The following is a 17474-nucleotide window of genomic DNA, read 5'->3' on the forward strand; positions in this document are numbered from 1 at the left end:
CAAAGCAAGTGATGCACAATGCAATTGCTCACCACCTGCCGACCGATGCCCAGCCAGTCCCTGAGCAGCGGCCCCCCCGGCCAGCTTTCCCCAGTTTATGTACTGAGTATGATGTCACATGGTATGGAATGTCCCTTTGGGCAGTTTGGGTCAGCTGTCCTGGCTGTGCCCCCTCCCAGCTTCTTGCTGACAGGGCATGGGAAACTGAGAAATCCTTGACTAGTGTAAGCACTGCTTAGCAACAGCTAAGACGTCAGTGTGTTATCAACATTGTTCTCATCCTAAATCCAAACCACAGCACTGTACCAGCTACTAGGAAGAGAATTAACTCTACCCCAGCCAAAACCAGGACAAATATTAATCACCTTTTTTATTTTCCTCTCTGTGCCAACATCCTGTGGGTTCATTATTTAGTAGGTACAGTGCTACATGTACACAAGACACTTTTTGGAAATATTTCATCACTAAATTGTGCATCCTGTGAGGTTGTTCATAGTGGCGCATCCACCTTTTTGCTTTTTATAAGACCATTTTGTACTCAGTTTTACATTATTTTTCCTTTTGATTGCTAGATAATATCTGCCCACTCATAATAGTCAGAGTGCACAGCATGCTTCAATTCTCTGGTGGGAGAAGAAGGAATCTGAGTCTGAGTTCCTCATTGTCTAATTTAGCTAATAAGCTGCTTTGGATTTGAACCTTTGTTTCTGTAATTAAAGGGACAATCTCAGGATGAAATCTTTCCTTAATACAAGTGAGGAAAACCAGAATGTTGGATTTAGACTACAAGTTGTGAAAAATTCAGCAGATGCTGAGCCATGCAGCCTTCTCAGATTTTCAGAAATGGTAGATTTCAGTCTTGCCGTTTTGCGTGTTTGTTTTTAAAGACTGTACTTTCAGGTAGCTTTCTTCTACTGCTTATTGATTTGAAAGCCACTGCTACATTGAGACTATTCTGCATGGCATTGTTTCATACTGATAGCATTTGCAGGGCTCTCTTACTGCATGTGACACTGGTACCCATGCTATATGGGGCATTTTTCTTCCACTCTCAGAGCTGAAGATGAAAATGAAAAAAAGACAAAAAAGGAGTTTGCAGTTCAAGGGCCCTGTTCCTTTAGGCCTCAGCATACCGGAAAGCTAGAAATGTGAAATCTGAGTGTATTAATCCTTCCAAACTTTATTAAGTATCAAATTGGTCTTTTATTGCACTATTGTGTGTGATATCAAAGTGTTTCATGTTTTTCTGTTTCAAAACACATAAAATAAGCCAAATACTACACAGAGAGGAATTGAAACTTTACCTTTTTAGTAGAACTTTAAGCTTTTAGAACATAAACACGATATCCCCATATGCAGCTGACAGATGACATGGTATAGATTAGCGTGGGGTTTCATCTGTCTTGTGGCATAGAACATTGCCTCTTGAGTTTTCTAGCTCATGTCCACAGTAAGACCTGACTCAGTCGTTTGGTTGCTTCCTAAAGTTCATATCCTGCTAATACAAAATGATGATAACATTGCTTGAAATAGATATTGAACAGTGTGAGCTACTTCCAAAAATGCATTCTGACTTGGAAAAAACTTTTTATTAAAACAGAAGGAGGTAATTAAAATAAATAATTCTTAAAGTATTTGCATATTAGAAGAGTATTACAAGAGCTTTGACCGGTTTGCAGTAGAGACAAAATCTAGGTTGTACCTTATTTGTGCTTTCAGAGCCCAAGTGAACTGATGGATGTATATTTTTACATGTGTTTGTCATTTGTCTATGCAAATATATTTGCATGAGAGTCATGTTAGCTAGAAGAAACTAGCTTTTCTTAGTTCCCATTTGAGCCTCTGCCCTCACCTTTCTTCAAATTTCAGGTACTATATATGCAGAAAAAACATTGTCATTTTTGTAAAGTTTTTTTGATAAGGCCTTTTTGAATTTGCAACCAAAGCATGGCTTTTTTATTTATAAGAAGCCAGGCAATATGATCCTATGAAAACACCATGAAAAACTGTGCTTACACCAACTTCCTAAGTATTTTTTCATAAAACAGGAGGTCTCCTGTTTCATTTTTGCATCTCTATGCTCATAAGCATGCAAGGTATCCAATAAATATGGGAAAATATCATAACTTAGATTAGTTGGAGACTTTGTTAACCTTAGTTTTCTATATACTAGTAGCTTTCTACAACAGCTCCTGAGCTCGCTGTACAAATAAAAAGTGACCCCACAGAAACCAGTTACTCAAGATGTAGGTAAGCCAAGTATATTTAATCCAAAAGGTCTTCACTTATTTTTGCTCTGGTATGGAACCTCTACTTCTGTGATACATATGTTGAGCCTGATTCAAAGAATTACTTAGCCCAATTTGGAAAAGAAATCTCTACCAAGAACCAAGAGAGTTACATCTGTCAGTGGTTTGGGAGCTGTGTTTCACACAAAATGTCATTCATATTTCCATATTTGACTACTGCCAAGTACCTCACCATCTTCAATGTTCCGGCCCCTGCTCCGCGGCAAAGATGTCAAACAAATTCTACTACATTTTATGTGATAATAAATAGGGGACAGAGAGGGATGGGAGAGGTCCTATCTCCATAGACCGGTTATCAGCTGACACAGCAGACATTGCAGAATTCACAGCGGATACAGCTGCGACCAAGAAGTACCCTGGCTTCAGAATTAGCAAATACAGTACTGTGCATATAAAGGCTAATGTGATTTACCTAGGCCAGATGTGTGGCAACAGACACATGCTTGTATCTTGGTAGTGATCATGAACATGATATGGCAGTCTGGCTTACTAATTGTAAGAAAACATGACAAAAATTGAATTAAAACCTAAGCAACTGGATTTCATCCAAAAATGTATGACAAATGTAATTCTATTACTACAAATAAATCTTTTGTAGACTATTCTACATGTTATAATTGCATAATTAATTTGTCCCTGAAAAGCACATCTGTATGTAGTCTGAAATATTTGAAGAATGACATGTTTTATTTCCTTTTTTGCCCTTACAGCACTTAGGTAAGTTTGTCAGTCCTTAACAACCTAGCACTAGCTAGAATTCTACATATGTTTGCAATTAAGTATCAGATGCCAAACTATCCTTAATGTTCATTATGACCCCAAAACAAGATGCATACCAAAGCACATCAGTGGCCATTATCACCAGTCACTTTGAAAGAACCATCTAGATGTCATCAGTCAAACTGAGTAGAAAAATCTTATTTTTATTTTACTTTATGTAGAATTCAGTTGACGCACATCACAGAATATGCAATTTAATTAACACTGCAATCATAGAGGACAGAATCATTTTACGGGTGGTTACTCTTCTTTTTGCTCATAAAGCTCCACTGTACTTTCCATCCCTTTTTCTAAATGGACTTGAAGTTGATGGCAGAGGATGAAGGTTTAATGAAATATTTGAAGCTCTACCTCTCATGGCCCAGCCGTTTGAATGGCATCTCACTGACGCTGCATTCTCTTCTGGGAAAGGTCATCTTAATATATTTATGTTGGTGAAGCACTTTGAAGGTACAAGGCTTTATGTAAGCATTTGTTATGACTGTGAGAGGGCTTTGGGAATGTATGAGTCTGTACAATGACTGCTAAATATTGGGGAGGCCACTACTAATGAGCTGCATACCTTGAATCCGTTTTCCCTGGCTGCTTTTAGCTCTGCTGTCCTTGTGAATATATGGAGGTGATTTATCTAGCAGTCCTTCAGTTTCATGTGACTGAGAGCATGGGAGGGAAGAGTGGTAGATACTGAAAGATTATTCACTTTTACCAAGTCTGACATACAATGGTTTGGGCACAGAGTATTAAAAAACAGATGATAGGAGTTTACTCCTCTGTGTCATCTACCAGACGTCACTGCCATTAACTTTATCTGAGTACACACTGCATCCAATATCTGTTATCACTCCAGTACAGAAGGCCAGACAGACCTGTTCTTTGCTCACAGCAGTGTGAATCATACTGAGAGTCATCTTCTGCATACTTCAACTGATTTCCCTCCAGACATTTTGTTATATTGGCACTCAAACTGAAAACTTGTTCTAGCAAACATTGCAAGAAATTTTAGGGAATATAAGGAAGAGCAGAAACAATTCTTTCCCTTGAAAGCAGTGGAGAAGCAGAGCCTTCATCCATGAGGAGAAGGATCTTCGACCTGCCAGTATCCACCACCAAGAGTTCTGCAGAACTCTTACAACTGCCATCAGATAAGTCTTCATGCATTATCTGATCAGGCATCCACCATGGATAGGTTACATGATGGATGCATGCTCGTATCACAGTGGGTTGTGATAGGTATATTTTGGATGGAAATCTGCTGGAAAACACCAACAAGATGGACAACAGCTTCTCTCCTACATGATGCACAATCCCAAGCAGGAGAGATGCTACGGTACTGCCTTGCAGATGAGTGAGATGCAAGCGGTCTGCAGCTGGGGAGTGAAAGACCAGTTTTGTGAAGCTTGACATGTGCGCTATTCATACAGATTGTCCTTTCCTTCTTCTTTGAAAATTAGAAGTTGAAGGAAGGACATGGAAAAGTGGGCCTGAAATGAGTGTATTTAATATCTCAGTATGCTTCATAGAAGTTGGAGAGTGACAAAGTTAGTAAGCTGTCTAGCTTATTGAATCCTCAGCACTGAAACTTGCAGAGAGTTAAGAGGAAAGGACATTTTCACAAATGTCACTGTCAAATCACAGCAGCAAATCAGTGACATTTTCTGTTATATCAGAGATGGACAGGTGATCTAACAGAGCTTTCCCATCTCTAAGAGTAACACTTAGTTCTTATACAGCTTTGCAGATAGCACAGTGCTTTGCAAAAGAAAGTATCATTATCCCTATGGAGATTTTGTCAGAGTGTCAGACAAATTTTAAAATGTGAGGTCTCCTTTATTTAGCTGCATATTATATTGGATCACTATGTTTTCTGCATGGTGTTCAGGTTTTCTCAAGTTCACTTCATCTTACACCCAATTAAAACTTTAAAATGTTACATCTAAGGGTTTTTTAATTTTCAGATTTTGTGGCAGAGTTACATACAGTAAATGCACAATGTTGAACATATGTTCACTTAAGTGCACAATGTTGAACTAAGTGCAACAGCTGTCCTGCAGAGGAACTGAATTTGATAGTGAGACAGGGAACAAAACAGAGGTCCTTAATATGACGGAGATGGCTTAGGAATGAGAATAAGCAAGCCTGATTTGAAATTCTTCAGCAGTTAATTAGTTGTTTTTCAGCTTGAAATGGAAGATGTTGAAATATTGTGATTTTAAAGGTAAAACCATATGAGTCAAGTAGAGCAGTTACAGCACTGTTTCAGGCTATTAGAATTATGCATTTCTTTTTTCACCTTTCCTACTCAAACTGCTGACAATCCCACTATATACCTTTGTTGAGTATTCTCTTTCTTAACTCCCTCTCTGGAAAAGACATCTACCTTAGGAGGTCAGAGGCATTCTTGTGTTATAACAAAAAGAATGTAATTGGCTTACTTGAAGTCAAAAGGGAACTTGTCTTGATTCATCTCAGATTGTCTGGCTTTACAGATATTAAATTCAAATACAGAGGACAGTAGGCAAGAAGGAGAAGTTCAGTGATAAATTCAGGCTCTGCTGGGGCCCTTCTATTTCTGGACAGTATTCATTCTGAGATCAGAAAAACTTGTATTGCTTATTTGTCAAAAACATACTGAATTACTGTTTGACTTTCAAGTGTGGAGGGGCATCTTGAGGTTAAACTGTGCCGACAAAGTAGATCCTACACTTGGTGCTAAGCATCTAATGATCCATGCACAAATAATAATAATTATACTAAAGTTGATTCTAGACGAGGCATATTCCTAAAGACCTTGTAGAAAGTTACAAGGAAGGCATAGTGGACAATTCCCCATCTCTGCCTCTTAAAGTTATTGTGTGGGTTTTTTATTGCTCAAGTATAGCCTATTTTATAATGCTTAATAGAGGAGAGAGACCAGACCAGCCAAGGAGTTCAAAAGCACTGGACTTGGTTGTTAAACATACAGTGGCATTTGGAAAGCAGTGGTCTGAATCACATTTTCATACGCTTTTGAGAAAGATGCCGAGAGGGATCGAAATCATCTTAGAGTTCTTCTTTAAAAGGCTTAAGCAGAATTTATATCACTTAGATGGTATTCTCCACGTACCTGCAAGTGATTCATTCAGATAGCTGATGTATCAGTCATTAGCATGGGTTGAAGTATATTCCAAGGGGAAGGTGCTAAAGCTACGCTACAAAGAGATCTCTTGGATGGAAGCTGCAGAAGTAATTCCAGGGAAATCAGCCATAATCGCAGAGTACTCCCAGTTATAAAGCTCTGTAATCTGGGAGGGATTGCAAATGCATCTGCAGAATCAGCTGATTGGTATGAAAGGACCACAGAACATGCTATATATGAAATTTTCCTGCATTGTTCTCCACCTGGACTTTTATGTACTTACTTATTTTTCTGACTACCAGCATCAGTGAATGCATTATCCAGAGGCAGAAACTGCATTTCTCTCTGGAATTCTAGGCAGAAGCTTTGCAGTAGTCCAGGGTGATACCTTATTTCCCTTTCTCCCCTCTCTTTGCAAACCGACAGTGACAAAAATCGTTACCTGATTGCTGTTACAAACCAGGATCGGGAGCTAAGGGATGCTGTAAGTTGGCTGGATCAAAATACTCCATCATAAGTGTCATTAGAAGGACCTTTGGAACAGAGACCAGCATTTTAACAGTCAGAAGGAAAGAGCAGCTCTCACGAAGAAGACAACAGCTTTTTCATTAAAAGGTTGAGGCGTAGTATGCCACTGCAGTCTCCTCACTTTGTTGCACCCACTCCACGTAGAAGTGAACGATCTTGGTTTCCAGAAGCATCAGGGAAAGACGTGTTTTTGAAAAGGTTAAAGACAAAGATTTAGGAATAGTGGTCTGAGAAAGAAACAGATTAGTCGTTTTCTTCATTTTTTTCCTCTGTCAGCTCTTAAACACCGATTTAGACCATGTCAGGGATTACCATAGTAACCATTTAACCTCTTTTCAGAGCCTGTTGTGTTTCAGTTTAGTTCAACAATGAGCTTAACTGGCATTTGAAGCACTTTGCATTGTACCTGTGACAGGAATTAGCACCAAATGCCCTTATTTTAGAGAGATCACGGTTAGAATCTAGAACATAATACTGTATTTTCAGTTTTGTGGTATTAGGTTGTTACTGCTTTTATGCTAAAATTTTTCAGAGATAGAGTACATGAATTTAGGATGTATTACCAGGTCTTATTTCTAGGCTGAATAGATGACAGACAGCGATAACTCATTCCTACAGTTACCTGTTCGATTGTGTCATAAAACTCAGCCTTCCACCAAAGGCCAAAGGAATTCCTCACATTGGCTGAGGTGCTGTTGGTGTGTTACAGGTGATGCAGCTGGGTGGTTTTAGTGCAATCAGCCTTGTACTTCTTTCCTCTTTCTTTCCCATGGCCTTCTGCAGCTTACTCTGTGATTGTTATAATCATAACTAGAGAAACACTCAGGACATGATGATTTAAATTAGATTCTAAAAACCTTTGGAATAGCCTAGCCTTTTTCTCTTGTTCATGTCTAATTCAGTCTGGGCAGGATACCGTTGCACAAAATAATAACTTGCAGAAAAAGCCCTTTTCATAGAATATCTCTGTTTCTGCATTTTATGCATTCTTCCCTTGTAGGTTAATGGAGAACTGTCATTTCCAGTTTTTAAGATCTTGCGGTCTACGACATACACACAATTCTTTGTGAAGGACTGATTATGGCTAGTCTTTCAATCACACAGATCAAAGCAAATATTATTCTTGGGTATTCATAGGTAACTACATCGTACATAAGATCTAAAGAGATTAACAAGATAGGTGTAAATGCTTTTCTGTACCTTATCTGAGCACGAACATTTATAATGTTGGTGCTATACAATTAAAATTTTTTTAACCTCTGTCATATAGAATTCTAATAGTGAGGAATTTTACTCCAAGAATGGTGCCACTGTCTAAAGATCAAACCATTTCTCCTCTCTCTCCAGACTTTCAAAGCACTTTCACCACACAAAGGGAGAAAATCATAAAATGCTGACTGATCTCTCAGTTTCTTATTCTTTTAAGGTGTTTTTCTTTTTTTAACTTCTACCATCATTACATACACCTGAGTGAGTCAGTTAATAATTCAGCTGCACTTTTTAGCCTCACAGTCCAAAGTTGCTATTGCTTTTTAGTATCTATGTTGACCAGGGATCAAACTTATCTGTGAGTCACTCCACCTCCTCACTTCTGAACATATTCTCACTCTCTGTGTATGTGTGCATGTAAGATATAGACCTGAGTATGGAGCAGAAATACATCTTTCTTTTATGATGCATCTTCTGTGATGGAAGCTTTTGTGCAGACTTTAGTAGTTTTGTGAGCAGTGTTTAATTGCATTATCTGGGACTTTTTGTTTCAGATGGCTGCCTGCCTGGCTCACTCACTAGATGGATGGAGCAGTACTGTAGTTGTTCTGTCCTTTCCACTGACAGAGTTTCCAGAGTAGGATTTTTTTTCTGTGGAGGGCTTGAGTGTGGTCACTGCCACAGAATTACTACTCCTGCTGTCTGCTTAGAGCAGAACACAACTCACTTGGAGCTACAATCGTCAGTGCGCAGATGAAATTCATTTCTCATCTCCTTTGTGAACCCAGATATTGCCTGTATGTGCTTCTTGCTGGCCAAGCACTAGATGAAGAGAAATACCTGAAACTGAATCCAGTGACATGGAGGCCAAGACATTTTCCTTGAGCATTTTGTCTGCAATTACAGTTATAGAAATAGTGCCAGAGGCAGGAGTTTCCAAACTAGCAGTGAGAAAGAGAGTTCAAAGTGGTATGTTATTGCTGCTTGATTGGCTGGATGCATTCGCCTACAACAGAACAGAATTAGGAGTTACTGCTACTTCCACTGTCGTTGATAATGGCAACTAAATTTGGGAACCCTTCTCTAGTGCCTTTTTCCACTTGTGGTTGACCTTGAGTTCAAATCTCTTCTTCTTAGATAGAGACCCTGCCATAAAATTCTAACCTAAGTCATTCCCTAGATGATTATCATTATGTGGGGTTTATAACTTGCTTTTGATGCCACCGGCATAGGACATGGCACTGCAGCTTCTCAGTGGCATGGATGGCAGTGAGCAGACAGCGCCTGAGCTTCCCATTAGATCCTTAACCAATTTTAGGTGCTATTTAAATTGCTTCTGGTAATCTTCAGAGCTACTGGGTTGTCTGGAACCCAGTTATTTTACCTTTGTTTTTACATGTCTTCTTCAGTAACTGTGAAAATTGACAGGGGGATCTCTGTTGGTGAGTGGAGTTCAGGCTTCAAAACTGGCAGCGGCTCATTTTCATGTGAGTGCCCTGAGGTCCACAGCTGACATCCCCCGTCCGTTAATGCCCAGCCCAGAATTAGATAGCAGCGGATTATGCTGAAAGTGTTTTTATTCATTCAGACTTTCACAGTAATCAGTCAGGCCGAACATTAATTTTCTGTGATGTTTTAGAGCAGGCACGTTTTCCAGGAGATGTGGGTCATTTGAATTAATTTTGATTACTCTCATTTTTTTGCTTGTACTTATTGTACAGAAAATAGGTACAACTATTACTATTCTGTGACACAAAGTAAGAGCTGAGGTTCTTCCATAGCACAAGAGGGCAAACCGCATCCTGGGATGCATCAAATAAATACAGCATAACCAGCTGGTCAAAAGAGGTGATTATCCCGCTGTATTCAGCACTGGTGCAGCCTCAGCTTGAGTACTGTGTGCAGTTCTGGGCCCCACAATTTAAGAAAGATGTGAAGGTCCTTGAATGCGTCCAGAGGAGGGCAACAAAGCTGGTGAAAGGGCTGGAAGGAATGTCCTATGAGGAGCGGCTAAGGACTGTGTGTTTGTCTAGTTTGGAGAAGAGGAGGCTGAGGGGTGACCTCGTTGCTCTCAACAGCTTCCTGAGGAGGGGAAGTGGAGAGGGAGGTGCTGATCTCTTCTCCCTGGGATCCAGTGACAGGACACGTGGGAATGGTTCAAAGCTGCACCAGGGGAGGTTTAGACTGGACATTAGGAAGTATTTCTTTACCGAGAGGGTGGTCAAACACTGGAACAGGCTTCCTAGAGAGGTGGTCGATGCCCCAAGCCTGTCAGCATTTAAGAGGCATTTGGACAATGCCCTTAATAACATGCTTTAACTTTTGGTCAGCCCCGAATTGGTCAGGCAGTTGGACTAGATGATCGTTGTAGGTCCCTTCCAACTGAAATATTCTATTCTATTCTACATCTCTGTAACCCATGATTTCTTTCATGTAACAGTAGATTTTCATCCCTGCATTTTCTTTTTCTATCACTCTTAAACATTAACTTGTATATGACAATATGTCAAAGCCCTCCAAAAAAACCCACCTGTAACTTCATGTGCCATCCAAATATGTGCGTGCTTCCCCATCCTCTTTTTTTTACAGTGAGGACCAATTTGTCTCATTGAAATTTGATATAGCAAATGATGATGTTTCTCTAGATACAGAATCATACTTTTCTACATATCCTTTAAATCATTAAATCATTTAAAATCTCTTAAAGACATGATTATTTCTTCAGAATGTCTGTCTGTGATACTAAAATATTAGTTGATTTCTTAATGGAGAACTGTATGCTTTTAGTTTTATCCATCAGCCTAAAGGAAAAATATGCACATTTAGTGTATTGGAAGTTACAACTTTTACGTTTAAAATTATAAAATCCAAAAATTAACATTTTCTGATATGTGATAATTGTAACTGAGAACAGATTTTAGTTAAGCTCTACTAGGTTTGCTGCAACAATTGTATGTTGCAGAATGACTTGAGAATATTGGCTTCCTGCTTGGATTTCAGCTGTAGAGTTCTAGGGTTGGCATAAGTTCCTGCGAGCATAAACACCGGTCACACTATGTAAGAATTTAAGGCTCTGAAAATTCCCTGTTTATATGTTCCCTATCATGAAAACTAGCTGTTAATCAGCCTCAAACACAATCACTACATATGAAGCTGTGAATATCTTGTGTATAAACGTTGGGACATGCTCCTTAGACTTCTAGCCTGGGGTTTGTTGCCAGAAGGCACCACTATATGAGCTCTTACAATCCTCTGAGGATGACAGGTCTTTAAATCTGATCTATTTTATTTGCATTGAGCCTAGACTAGCTAACATTAAAATTTTCTTTCTGCAAAAAAATCTCCCATTTCAAAAACCTTTGTTTTGTTTAGAAATACTAATATTTCTTATCAAAATGGGTATTTTTCTAAAGGAGGTGAGGTTGTCTGCCCCAAATCTGGAGGACTCCTACACCTTCAAGGAACATTTTAAAGAACCTCCTATAATCTAACTCAATCTAGGAAACAGGCAGCATCCAGGAGATAGTAGTGTTCCCTCTGTGCCAAATTGGGAGGAAGGTGGCACAAGGAAACCCCCTTACAAACTTGAAAGTTAGACCTTGCTGGTTTTGGAGCAAGGAGCTAGAAACCCTCTGAGTCTCAGCCCATGGCATTTTGTCCTGGCTGCATGGCCATAAACTGCAAACTCCAAAAGCTCAGATTTCCTCATGGCATCCTGACTTTCAGCATTATCCTGCATGTTTTTAATAGAAGTTCACCAAAACCAAGTCTCCTGTGACACATTTTAATATCATCTAATCAGAATTCTGTGGAAATTCCACTGGAAAATTCCGTGTGAAATCTTACTGACAAAGGTTACAAAGTGAAGGCTGCTGACAGTAGACCAGCGTTCGTTATAGGCAGCTTTGCACCTCTGCTGGAAAACTCTTACAGGGTCTTCAAACCCAAAGAGGCTGCAAGTCACTGATCTTAACACATCAGTAGATGGAGAAAATAACACATCCATTATAGCTTCAGCAGTTACTCTATCTCTCTGTTAAAAATGCGTACTTTATTTGTTATTTGGATGTTACTGGATTCTACTCCAAGTCATTGATTCTTGTTATGCCCTTCTTCAGTAGATTCAAGCCATTTAATACATGATGCTTCCTCTTCTCTACAGTACTTAGGCACTGTAATCAAGTCACTTCCAATCCTCTTTTCAGAAAGCTGCAGAAATTCATCTTTTTTGTTTTTCATGATCACGCTTTTTCTCCATTTTTCCAGTAAGAGTTGTGACTTTTTACCTTTTCTGTAGTTTTCAGCATCTTAAAAAAAATATATATGTACACAAGGACTGTGTGCAGTATACTTTATATTTTTGCCATACGGGCAAAGTCACCAGCTACTTCTGCTCACTTCTACTATTGAGTGTTTTGCACAGCGTTACACTAGCAGTTCACGGTCTGTAGCTTATGACCCTAAATCCTCAGCAGGAGGCACTGCCTTGTAACATATATTTCCTGATTCAGTAGATACTTAGAAATAGTCTTGAGTTCTTTGTCTTAGGATGTAGAATTTTTGCTTTTGGCTGTATGAAAATGTACTCTGTGTGACTGGTTACAGCTAAGTGATTTAGCACTTCCTCTCTGACCAACCTGTTGCATTACTATTTACCATTATGTTAATTCTTGTATCACCTGCTTACTTTATCAGCAGAATTGTCTTCCACATCTATAAAAACAGCGGTAGACCTTGAACAGAACAAAAAAAATTTTTGCATGTTTGCTTCATCAACCAAATTTACAATCTTACCAAAGAATGAATCTGGTTTTAGTTGAAAAGACCTATTTTCCCTAAAACCAGGTGACTTCACATTCATTATATTCCATATCCTTTAAACCATTATTAATGCAAACTTTTATGAGTTCTTCCTTCGTTTCATCTGGGTTTGATAAAAGGCAAATAGCTGATAGATACCGCCTTCATCCCATTTGGCCTTTTTTGAGTAAGATGGGCATAACATGAGCACTGTTCCAGCCTTCTGGAATTTCCCTTGTGGTCTAAGATTTATTAAAAATGAACATCATCGAGCCAGAGATCTCATGATAAGTACAGTCTTCTTTCCTAGATTTTTATAGATGACTGCAGTGACCTCTTTTTTTTTACTGAAGAGATTAATGAAATTCAGTGTGTGGTACTGATTGCTATGATGACCTTTGATGAGCTGTCTTGTCTTCCTAAAGAATGTGTTAAGACAGTTTTTCAAAGTGAAATAGCCAGGGGAAGTGGAGTAATAAAAGAGGTTCTTGCAGTATGTATTTATCCAAAAACTTGAATATATTTCAGTAGTGTCATAAAAATATATTTTTGAATGCTTAGTTTAAGAAGTGGATATGAGCCTGGTAAGGGTAAGTCAATAGATTTGAATACATAGTACTAGTTAGAAGGAACTCATTCTTGAACTGAGCACAAATATTTAACAAGCTGAACTTAAAACTTATAATGCAAGAGGTTGTAGGAGGCGGCATGTATTAGTTTCTTCATTTCAACTGGAACCAAAGACAAAAATATTGAAATTATCTGAGAGAGTATTTTATATGTTTCTGACTTCCATGAAACTAGGAAGCACTAAAGCCTCTGAGCTTTTCTGAGGGTTTTCAGCTTGCTTCTCTTCCAGCTGCATATCCTTTACCCCATCTCATATTTTTGGGAAGTTTTGATGCTCTGGAAAAATCTCCAGTACAAAACTTAGTAAAGAGGACAATGTAAGAAAACTTTTCAAATGAAGAGCAATGATACAGAAAGGGATTTCAAATCCTGCCTGTGCTTGTAGCACAGAAGCAGTGGATGGAAATAAAAAATGGTATTGACTTGGGTGAAAGTTTTCTTCATCTTGATAAATTACAGGTGGAGAACTTAGTAAGGCTTTACCTATCAGCTGTTAACTTACATCAGCTCTCTGTAGTTTTCCCATTAGCAAATCCAGTTCCTTTTCAGCTTGCTGTGCAGTCCCCAGGTTTGCAGCCCCTTCCAGGTCACCACTGTGGCTGCAGTGCAGTGAGGATCCTGACCTGCCTGTATGGCTGAGTTGTCTTCTTGTGAAAATAAAGGCACAAGCTGGTTTTGGCCCAGAACTGTGTTGCATGCTGCCCTGGAAGCTGGGGAGCATGGTAAGAATGTTCCTGTAAATTTAACGGAAACCAGTGACTGAAAGAGATTAGATACTCAGATTCTTGCCCTGTTCAGAGAAGCCCTTGAGTGCGTGCCGGGTCTTCACATGTTCTCTTTGGCCCACCACTAGCTACCCAGCAAGTTTCTAGTTTTAAAACAACCACATCACGTACTGCCTCTTGCCTAATTGCCAATTTAGGAGATTTTTGGAGAAGGCTGCTGTATTTTGTGGGGTTCGTGTCTGGGGTCATGGAAGGGAGCTGGAGGTAGTGCTGGGGGATATTATGGAGGAACACGACAGCTGAACTGGTGTTGCAGCAAGCAGATGAGAGAAAGGAGGACATATATTCGCGGGAGTTGAGTGAACCAGCCTGTGTCAGTGTCACTGCAAAAGGAACCATTTATTTATAATGTAGCTGGGACTGGTATGAGGTGCAAGGTCTTTTTGTCTTGGAAGTTTGTTACAGAGGAAAGGGAAGAAGATAGCTGGCTACGAAGGTAATCCACAAATTCCACTGAATTTCTCTTTGTGATTCCTGCAGAACATATGGAAATATACTCTATGGCTTCAGTAATGGAGACACTGAATTCACCTGATAGTCTCTCTCTGGGGCTGCTGAATTTCAGCAGGATTTACCAGCAGCCAGAGGATTACTCATTCCATCATGCCAATCCTTCCCACCTACTGGTTTGTTTAATCTGTTTGTTCTGTCTTTTATTAATTGATAATGTATGGTCATCATAGCAAGGACTCTGTTCATGCCAGGTTTTTAATACACTGCCACATCCAGATGTACCCATCTTACAAGTAAGAAATCAGTAATTGATATGATTCTTAACTACAGTTCTCTGCTGTCTACTGATCCTTTTTTGCATGTATGCTGTAATTTGAATCCATAATCTAAAGCTTTGGAATCAATCGCTTTTGGAAACTAAGACACTCTTGGTAGTAGAGTTACATTAACTAAGCATTAAGGTGCCCATACTTACTACAAGAGATGTTTTCAAATCAAGCAAGGGTACTGTACTGTGGCTTCATGTACCCTATCACAGGAGGACAAGGGCTTTCTGTAGAGTGACTGCAATGCACATATAATATTCTAATAATTATGGAAAAGCTTTGTGATTTGACTTCTCACAGTGTCTGATAACCCCCCCCCAAAAAAAAATCTTTCAAATGTATTACATTTCCTTTCAATGTTGTACTTAGACTACTCACTAGAAGACTAGCCTTGTGACATGCTATAGTTAATAAGTTTTCCATGCTGTCAAAAGTAATAATATTAATGTGCCATTCAGTTAAATTAATTTTGTTTTGTGCACTGGCCTGCATAAACGTGAGTGACATTTAGAAATATGATCAGGCAGGAGCTGAGGAGAAGCCAAGTGGCAAAATAAAGCAAGATGCAATCATTAAAGCAGAGCAGCCAGCTGCAGGCATTTGTGGGTAGGCAAAGAGTTACAAAAAACCAGGCTATGATGTTCGGGTGTATATATGTTTCTTTTATATTCACTCCTCCCTTTCTCATTTATTTAAGAAATTCATTTTCTTCTTGTTTAATTAAGAACTCAGTATGTTTGGTAGCATGGTCTCTTGTTTGGAGATGAGGGTGCGTTTCTGCTAATCTTTGATTTCAAGTGCCTTCAGCCACAGCATTTCTCATTTTGCAAGAGGCAGCTGATTGTAATGCTTTTAAACTGATGACCGTGAAGTGTCATTTTCTACCAATAATAACAGTGTTTTCTCTTTCCATTTCCTCTGCTTTTTAGAAAGCAGTATTAGAAGTGCTTTCTCTAAACAGTTAAAAATGTAATGAAGACGACTAAAAGGAGGAAGCTGACAAAATCTGACTTGTTAATTTTTTAATAACATTGGCTGGTTCAAATTATTGCCCAACTTGCTTTCAAGTCTGATTTACCATTGTGTTGGAGAATATTACATAATTAGGGCAGTTAAAAGAAATGCAGTCTACTACCTTTCTATATATATATTGCAATAAGAAGACAAGAGATTTGTGAAGAACTTCTATGTCAAGTAGTGCTATTCAGAGGGGGGAAAAAAAAAGAAAAAAAAAAAGTAGATTTTTATCTCCACAGAAAGATCCTGCCAGGTCTGTTCCTTTTAAGCAAAGGTAAAATGTAGTGCTGGCATACAGAAGTTGTATCACAAAGGAGTCAGAGAGTAGGACTGTAGTAGGGAAATCAGTCAAAAAGAATATGGAATTAAACCGTTTCTTTTGGCTCTTTCTCACTCCTACTTTATACCATGACTGTATCCCTACAGATGCCACCTCCTGATACCTTTAATAAATTAACTTCATTTGAAAGATTGTTCCCTGTCTGCCCTAAAACTTCTTCCTTTTAAAACTTACCTCATGGACCTTTGCTTCTATTTCTGTTCTCTGTTCACCTAGCATCAGTCTTTCCATCTCTTTAGCCTGTTGTCACTGCTAATCCCTTTTTTGCAGCATCCACAACGAGCCCTCTGGATCATTGCCTCAAGAACCCTCTGTTTCTTCTGAGATCTCCTGCTGTAACCTATTTCACTTTGCTTTGCTTCTTAATTTACTTGTTATGTGGCTTGTACCTGAACACTTTACATTAACAGGAGCTTCCTTTTATGGCCAAGTTTGCACATTTGAAGAGGGTATAACCTATGAAGACACTTCTGAAATAACGTTAGTAAAAGCAAACAGGAGAGACTTTTGATCACAGACACTCTGTACTTCCATTTTGTAAGACAAGTGTGTTATTCCTGAGAATAAAGACTGATCCTTGAATAAGGAAACATGCAGTGGGGCATTGTCTGTTCATATTTTATTGTTTTAAAATATTTTCTTCAAAAGTGCAGTAGGTACAGTCATGAAGAAGGTTCTTCCTTCTCTCCGGAGGCATTTAGCACCTATTTACTGCTAGCTGTATAACATCATGGCTGCTCTCTTCATGGGCATGGAATTCTTTTAGACAGCAAAGGAATTATTCTGCTTGGCAGATTAATGGTTTAGTTGTTAAAGTCCTCAAGTTTATATTGACTGGGTTTATAGTTAACATTTTGCAAGTCTGAAATAGCTACTTCTGTCATCAGCCTTTTGATTGAAAAGGGTTGGGAGTACTCTACCTCTCCTATTCGCTCTCAGTACTTTATCCCAAAAGTCGTTCATAGACTTTGGGGTACAGTGGTACTTGGTATGCATACCTATTCACGTGATAGTCTCCGAAAGTGCTATAATAACGGGCTGACACATTAGCTCCAGCTTTTCTTTCTCTTTCCAGTTCTCCTTTATCTTTCCCTGCTGCACCATCTATTTCTAGCCTATTTATGCAAACTGAGTGTTAAGAGCTTCTTGCTCACTTCCCACTCCTTTGTCGAATTGTGGCAG

General features: G+C 39.0%; 1 protein-coding gene across 6 annotated transcripts in view; it reads left to right on the plus strand.

The window, feature by feature from the left end:
- Positions 1-17474, plus strand: part of SYT1 (synaptotagmin 1) — a 457999-nt gene that overhangs the window by 381481 nt on the left and 59044 nt on the right. The gene's annotated exons all lie outside the window — the stretch shown is intronic.

Source organism: Aptenodytes patagonicus, chromosome 1, assembly GCF_965638725.1.
Source record: "Aptenodytes patagonicus chromosome 1, bAptPat1.pri.cur, whole genome shotgun sequence".
Taxonomy (NCBI): domain Eukaryota; kingdom Metazoa; phylum Chordata; class Aves; order Sphenisciformes; family Spheniscidae; genus Aptenodytes; species Aptenodytes patagonicus.